The following is a 6,553-nucleotide window of genomic DNA, read 5'->3' as shown; positions in this document are numbered from 1 at the left end:
GTTCGAGTCGTGTATGAGGGAGTCGTGTGTGAGGGAGCCGGAGTCGTGTATGAGAGAGTCGTGTGTGAGGGAGTCGGAGTCGTGTGTGAGGGAGTCAGAGTCGTGTGTGAGGGAGTCGTGTGTGAGGGAGTCGGAGTCGTGTGTGAGGGAGTCAGAGTCGTGTATGAGGGAGTCGTGTGTGAGGGAGTCAGAGTCGTGTATGAGGGAGTCGTGTATGAGGGAGTCGTGTGTGAGGGAGCCGGAGTCGTGTATGAGGGAGTCGTGTGTGAGGGAGTCGTGTATGAGGGAGTCGGAGTCGTGTGTGAGGGAGTCGGAGTCGTGTGTGAGGGAGTCGTGTATGAGGGAGTCGGAGCCGTGTATGAGGGAGCCGGAGTCGTGTGTGAGGGAGTCGGAGTCGTGTGTGAGGGAGTCGGAGTCGTGTATGAGGGAGCCGGAGTCGTGTATGAGGGAGCCGGAGCCGTGTATGAGGGAGCCGGAGTCGTGTATGAGGGAGTCGTGTGTGAGGGAGTCGTGTATGAGGGAGTCGGAGTCGTGTATGAGGGAGTCGGAGTCGTGTATGAGGGAGTCGTGTATGAGGGAGTCGGAGTCGTGTGTGAGGGAGTCGGAGTCGTGTGTGAGGGAGTTCGAGTCGTGTATGAGGGAGTCGTGTGTGAGGGAGCCGGAGTCGTGTATGAGAGAGTCGTGTGTGAGGGAGTCGGAGTCGTGTGTGAGGGAGTCAGAGTCGTGTGTGAGGGAGTCGTGTGTGAGGGAGTCGGAGTCGTGTGTGAGGGAGTTCGAGTCGTGTATGAGGGAGTCGTGTGTGAGGGAGCCGGAGTCGTGTATGAGAGAGTCGTGTGTGAGGGAGTCGGAGTCGTGTGTGAGGGAGTCAGAGTCGTGTGTGAGGGAGTCAGAGTCGTGTATGAGGGAGTCGTGTATGAGGGAGTCGTGTATGAGGGAGTCGGAGCCGTGTGTGAGGGAGTCGGAGTCGTGTATGAGGGAGTCGGAGTCGTGTGTGAGGGAGTCGTGTGTGAGGGAGTCAGTCGTGTGTGAGGGAGTCAGAGTCGTGTGTGAGGGAGTCAGAGTCGTGTGTGAGGGAGTCGGAGTCGTGTGTGAGGGAGTCGTGTATGAGGGAGTCAGAGTCGTGTGTGAGGGAGTCGGAGTCGTGTGTGAGGGAGTCGTGTATGAGGGAGTCGTGTATGAGGGAGCCGGAGTCGTGTATGAGGGAGCCGGAGTCGTGTATGAGGGAGCCGGAGTCGTGTATGAGGGAGCCGGAGTCGTGTAAGAGGGAGTCGTGTGTGAGGGAGACAGAGTCGTGTGTGAGGGAGTCAGAGTCGTGTGTGAGGGAGTCAGAGTCGTGTGTGAGGGAGTCGGAGTCGTGTGTGAGGGAGTCGGAGTCGTGTGTGAGGGAGTCGTGTATGAGGGAGTCGTGTATGAGGGAGTCGGAGTCGTGTGTGAGGGAGTCGGAGTCGTGTATGAGGGAGTCGTGTATGAGGGAGCCGGAGCCGTGTATGAGGGAGCCGGAGTCGTGTGTGAGGGAGTCGGAGTCGTGTATGAGGGAGTCGTGTATGAGGGAGTCGGAGTCGTGTGTGAGGGAGTCGGAGTCGTGTATGAGGGAGTCGTGTATGAGGGAGCCGGAGCCGTGTATGAGGGAGTCGTGTATGAGGGAGTCGGAGCCGTGTATGAGGGAGCCGGAGTCGTGTGTGAGGGAGCCGGAGTCGTGTATGAGGGAGTCGGAGTCGCGTATGAGGGAGTCGGAGTCGTGTGTGAGGGAGTCGTGTATGAGGGAGTCGTGTATGAAGAAGTCGTGTATGAGGGAGTCGTGTATGAGGGAGTCGGAGTCGTGTATGAGGGAGTCGTGTATGAGGGAGCCGGAGCCGTGTATGAGGGAGCCGGAGTCGTGTATGAGGGAGCCGGAGTCGTGTATGAGGGAGTCGTGTATGAGCGAGTCGGAGCCATGTATGAGGGCGCCGGAGTCGTGTGTGAGGGAGTCGGAGCCGTGTATGAGGGAGTCGGAGCCGTGTGTGAGGGAGTCGGAGCCGTGTGTGAGGGAGTCGGAGTTGTGTATGTGGGAGTCGTGTATGAGGGAGCCGGAGCCGTGTATGAGGGAGTTGTGTATGAGGGAGTCGTGTGTGAGGGAGTCAGAGCCGTGTGTGAGGGAGTCAGAGCCGTGTGTGAGGGAGTCAGAGCCGTGTGTGAGGGAGTCAGAGCCGTGTGTGAGGGAGTCGGAGCCGTGTGTGAGGGAGTCGTGTATGAGGGAGTCGGAGTCGTGTATGAGGGAGTCGTGTATGAGCGAGTCGGAGCCGTGTATGAGGGAGCCGGAGTCGTGTGTGAGGGAGTCGGAGCCGTGTATGAGGGAGTCGGAGCCGTGTGTGAGGGAGTCGGAGCCGTGTGTGAGGGAGTCGGAGTTGTGTATGAGGGAGTCGTGTATGAGGGAGCCGGAGCCGTGTATGAGGGAGTCGTGTGTGAGGGAGTCAGAGTCGTGTGTGAGGGAGTCGGAGTCGTGTGTGAGGGAGTCGGAGTCGTGTGTGAGGGAGTCGTGTATGAGGGAGTCGGAGTCGTGTATGAGGGAGTCGTGTATGAGGGAGTCGGAGCCGTGTATGAGGGAGCCGGAGTCGTGTGTGAGGGAGTCGGAGTCGTGTATGAGGGAGTCGTGTATGAGGGAGTCGGAGTCGTGTATGAGGGAGCCGGAGCCGTGTATGAGGGAGTCGGAGCCGTGTATGAGGGAGCCGGAGCCGTGTATGAGGGAGTCGTGTGTGAGGGAGTCGTGTATGAGGGAGTCGGAGTCGTGTATGAGGGAGTCGTGTATGAGGGAGTCGGAGTCGTGTGTGAGGGAGTCGGAGTCGTGTGTGAGGGAGTTCGAGTCGTGTATGAGGGAGTCGTGTGTGAGGGAGCCGGAGTCGTGTATGAGAGAGTCGTGTGTGAGGGAGTCGGAGTCGTGTGTGAGGGAGTTCGAGTCGTGTATGAGGGAGTCGTGTGTGAGGGAGCCGGAGTCGTGTATGAGAGAGTCGTGTGTGAGGGAGTCGGAGTCGTGTGTGAGGGAGTCAGAGTCGTGTGTGAGGGAGTCGGAGTCGTGTGTGAGGGAGTTCGAGTCGTGTATGAGGGAGTCGTGTGTGAGGGAGCCGGAGTCGTGTATGAGAGAGTCGTGTGTGAGGGAGTCGGAGTCGTGTGTGAGGGAGTCAGAGTCGTGTGTGAGGGAGTCAGAGTCGTGTATGAGGGAGTCGTGTATGAGGGAGTCGTGTATGAGGGAGTCGTGTATGAGGGAGTCGTGTATGAGGGAGTCGTGTATGAGGGAGTCGTGTATGAGGGAGTCGGAGTCGTGTATGAGGGAGTCGTGTATGAGGGAGTCGGAGCCGTGTATGAGGGAGCCGGAGCCGTGTGTGAGGGAGTCGGAGTCGTGTGTGAGGGAGTCAGAGTCGTGTATGAGGGAGTCGTGTATGAGGGAGTCGTGTATGAGGGAGTCGGAGTCGTGTATGAGGGAGTCGTGTATGAGGGAGCCGGAGCCGTGTATGAGGGAGTCGTGTATGAGGGAGTCGGAGCCGTGTATGAGGGAGCCGGAGCCGTGTGTGAGGGAGCCGGAGCCGTGTGTGAGGGAGTCGGAGTCGTGTGTGAGGGAGTCGGAGTCGTGTGTGAGGGAGTCGGAGTCGTGTGTGAGGGAGCCGGAGTCGTGTGTGAGGGAGCCGGAGTCGTGTGTGAGGGAGCCGGAGTCGTGTGTGAGGGAGCCGGAGTCGTGTGTGAGGGAGTCGTGTGTGAGGGAGTCGTGTGTGAGGGAGTCGGAGTCGTGTGTGAGGGAGTCGGAGTCGTGTGTGAGAGAGTCGTGTATGAGGGAGTCGCGTATGAGGGAGTCGGAGTCGTGTGTGAGGGAGTCGTGTATGAGGGAGTCGTGTATGAGGGAGTCGGAGTCGTGTATGAGGGAGTCGTGTATGAGGGAGCCGGAGTCGTGTAAGAGGGAGCCGGAGTCGTGTATGAGGGAGTCGTGTGTGAGGGAGTCAGAGTCGTGTGTGAGGGAGCCGGAGTCGTGTGTGAGGGAGCCGGAGTCGTGTGTGAGGGAGCCGGAGTCGTGTAAGAGGGAGTCGTGTGTGAGGGAGTCAGAGTCGTGTGTGAGGGAGTCGGAGTCGTGTGTGAGGGAGTCGGAGTCGTGTATGAGAGAGTCGTGTATGAGGGAGTCGGAGTCGTGTGTGAGGGAGTCGGAGTCGTGTATGAGGGAGCCGTGTATGAGGGAGCCGGAGCCGTGTATGAGGGAGCCGGAGCCGTGTATGAGGGAGCCGGAGCCGTGTATGAGGGAGTCGGAGCCGTGTATGAGGGAGTCGGAGTCGTGTGTGAGGGAGTCAGAGTCGTGTGTGAGGGAGTCGGAGTCGTGTGTGAGGGAGCCGGAGTCGTGTGTGAGGGAGCCGGAGTCGTGTGTGAGGGAGTCGGAGTCGTGTATGAGGGAGTCGTGTATGAGGGAGTCGGAGTCGTGTGTGAGGGAGTCGTGTATGAGGGAGCCGGAGCCGTGTATGAGGGAGTCGGAGCCGTGTATGAGGGAGCCGGAGCCGTGTATGAGGGAGTCGTGTGTGAGGGAGTCAGAGTCGTGTGTGAGGGAGCCGGAGTCGTGTGTGAGGGAGTCGGAGTCGTGTATGAGGGAGTCGTGTATGAAGGAGTCGGAGTCGTGTATGAGGGAGTCGGAGTCGTGTGTGAGGGAGTCGGAGTCGTGTGTGAGGGAGTCGGAGTCGTGTGTGAGGGAGTCGGAGTCGTGTGAGGGAGTTCGAGTCGTGTATGAGGGAGTCGTGTGTGAGGGAGCCGGAGTCGTGTATGAGAGAGTCGTGTGTGAGGGAGTCGGAGTCGTGTGTGAGGGAGTCAGAGTCGTGTGTGAGGGAGTCGTGTATGAGGGAGTCTGAGTCGTGTATGAGGGAGTCGTGTATGAGGGAGCCGGAGCCGTGTATGAGGGAGCCGGAGCCGTGTATGAGGGAGTCAGAGTCGTGTGTGAGGGAGTCGGAGTCGTGTGTGAGGGAGTCAGAGTCGTGTGTGAGGGAGTCAGAGTCGTGTGTGAGGGAGTCAGAGTCGTGTGTGAGGGAGTCAGAGTCGTGTGTGAGGGAGTCAGAGTCGTGTATGAAGGAGTCGCGTATGAGGGAGTCGGAGTCGTGTGTGAGGGAGTCGTGTATGAGGGAGTCGTGTATGAGGGAGTCGTGTATGAGGGAGTCGTGTATGAGGGAGTCGTGTATGAGGGAGTCGTGTATGAGGGAGTCGGAGTCGTGTATGAGGGAGTCGGAGCCGTGTATGAGGGAGCCGGAGCCGTGTATGAGGGAGCCGGAGTCGTGTAAGAGGGAGTCGTGTGTGAGGGAGTCAGAGTCGTGTGTGAGGGAGTCAGAGTCGTGTGTGAGGGAGTCAGAGTCGTGTGTGAGGGAGTCAGAGTCGTGTATGAAGGAGTCGCGTATGAGGGAGTCGGAGTCGTGTGTGAGGGAGTCGTGTATGAGGGAGTCGTGTATGAGGGAGTCGTGTATGAGGGAGTCGTGTATGAGGGAGTCGTGTATGAGGGAGTCGGAGTCGTGTATGAGGGAGTCGGAGCCGTGTATGAGGGAGCCGGAGCCGTGTATGAGGGAGCCGGAGTCGTGTAAGAGGGAGTCGTGTGTGAGGGAGTCAGAGTCGTGTGTGAGGGAGTCAGAGTCGTGTGTGAGGGAGTCAGAGTCGTGTGTGAGGGAGTCAGAGTCGTGTATGAAGGAGTCGCGTATGAGGGAGTCGGAGTCGTGTGTGAGGGAGTCGTGTATGAGGGAGTCGTGTATGAGGGAGTCGTGTATGAGGGAGTCGTGTATGAGGGAGTCGTGTATGAGGGAGTCGGAGTCGTGTATGAGGGAGTCGGAGCCGTGTATGAGGGAGCCGGAGCCGTGTATGAGGGAGCCGGAGTCGTGTAAGAGGGAGTCGTGTGTGAGGGAGTCAGAGTCGTGTGTGAGGGAGTCAGAGTCGTGTGTGAGGGAGTCAGAGTCGTGTGTGAGGGAGTCAGAGTCGTGTGTGAGGGAGTCGGAGTCGTGTGTGAGGAAGTCGGAGTCGTGTGTGAGGAAGTCGGAGCCGTGTGTGAGGGAGTCGGAGTCGTGTGTGAGGAAGTCGGAGTCGTGTGTGAGGAAGTCGGAGCCGTGTGTGAGGGAGTCGGAGCCGTGTGTGAGGGAGTCGGAGCAGTGTGTGAGGGAGTCGGAGTCGTGTGAGGGAGTTCGAGTCGTGTATGAGGGAGTCGTGTGTGAGGGAGCCGGAGTCGTGTATGAGAGAGTCGTGTGTGAGGGAGTCGGAGCAGTGTGTGAGGGAGTCTGAGTCGTGTGTGAGGGAGTCGGAGTCGTGTGTGAGGGAGTCGGAGTCGTGTGTGAGGGAGTCGGAGTCGTGTGTGAGGTAGCCGGAGTCGTGTGTGAGGGAGCCGGAGTCGTGTGTGAGGGAGCCGGAGTCGTGTGTGAGGGAGTCAGAGTCGTGTGTGAGGGAGTCAGAGTCGTGTGTGAGGAAGTCGGAGTCGTGTGTGAGGGAGCCGGAGTCGTGTATGAGAGAGTCGTGTATGAGGGAGTCGGAGTCGTGTAGTTGGTGTCATGGAAATTGAGGAGTCGGAGTTGGAGGTTTGGCT

Source organism: Phyllobates terribilis, unplaced genomic scaffold (assembly GCF_046119375.1).
Source record: "Phyllobates terribilis strain yellow unplaced genomic scaffold, ASM4611937v1 Scaffold_1__5_contigs__length_1240528914, whole genome shotgun sequence".
NCBI lineage: Eukaryota > Metazoa > Chordata > Amphibia > Anura > Dendrobatidae > Phyllobates > Phyllobates terribilis.
The sequence above is the reverse complement of the archived record's forward strand: the minus strand, read 5'-3'. Positions refer to the sequence as shown.